The sequence below is a fragment of the Carassius auratus genome, unplaced genomic scaffold, assembly GCF_003368295.1.
Source record: "Carassius auratus strain Wakin unplaced genomic scaffold, ASM336829v1 scaf_tig00005797, whole genome shotgun sequence".
In the NCBI taxonomy this organism is placed as follows: Eukaryota; Metazoa; Chordata; class Actinopteri; order Cypriniformes; family Cyprinidae; genus Carassius; species Carassius auratus.
The window spans coordinates 203,961-204,935 of record NW_020523696.1 but is presented as its reverse complement, the minus strand read 5'-3'; the positions used below and the strand labels follow the sequence as shown (position 1 = coordinate 204,935).

Here is a 975-nt window from a genome sequence, read left to right as displayed (position 1 = left end):
GGTAAGAAGTACCCTGACAAAACTTGAAAAGCCAATTCTTACCAGTGTTACAGGTATAACTAATATAGACAAATATTCATTGCTAGTCTCACAGAATAGTTTTTAATTTGCTCTTACTGAATTAAAGGTATTACATACATTTCATTTTACATTCAGAATTTTAATTTCCTTTTAAGAAGAACATATTTGAAAATAAAACAGAGGTTGTTGGTCCCTTTTTGGAGGACGGGAATCATTGGACTTTTTTTGTAAGTTACTTACCAAGTAACTATGTACATATTATAAACATGTCAAGCATATTGGCTCCCAGTGTAACATATTTGTTTTTTTTTCTAGCACTGCAGCATTGTTGACCGTGCAATTACATACCTTAATTCACTTGGGGAAACAGATGAACAATATAACAAAATAGCAGAAAACTGGAGGTACAGGCATTTTTTACCCCAAAAAACAAAATTACATTTTTGTTTGTCTATGTAAACTTTATTTTACACATCTGCATTACATATTTTAATCTTTATCTACATTTCAGCACATTTGCTGCTTCAAAAGGCTACCAGGGGCCATGGAAAAGAGTACTCAGGAAACATAGCTTACAGCATGATAGCATTTCATGTGGTGTTTTCACAGCTGTGGTAAAATGCTTTTCATTAGGGGCCAAGCACCGAAGGTGCGAGGCACCTATTGTTTTTGTTCCGGTTCTTATTATTATTATTAGGGGCCAAGCACCGAAGGTGCGTAGGCACCTATTGTAATCGTTGGCGTTATTATTATTCTGCTTCTTCTTCTTCTTCTTCTTCTTCTTCCGCCGCAAGTCTATGGCAGCCCATAGAACCGATTGCGGGAAAGTTGTATAATTTGGCACACTGATAGAGGACAGTCCCAACATTAACTATAGCTAATTTGAAGTCTCTAACTCCTACTCTCTAGCGCCACCACTTGTCCAAACTTTCAATGTTTGTATGCTAATAACTT

The 975-nt window shown here is 36.1% G+C and overlaps 1 long non-coding RNA gene across 1 annotated transcript; it reads left to right on the top strand.

Moving 5' to 3' along the window:
* Window positions 1-188: 188 nt before the first annotated feature.
* On the top strand, window positions 189-626 carry LOC113071044 (uncharacterized). The gene is made up of 3 exons (XR_003280021.1): window positions 189-248; window positions 337-425; window positions 533-626. It is a non-coding gene; the product is annotated as an uncharacterized LOC113071044 (long non-coding RNA).
* Window positions 627-975: the final 349 nt, after the last annotated feature.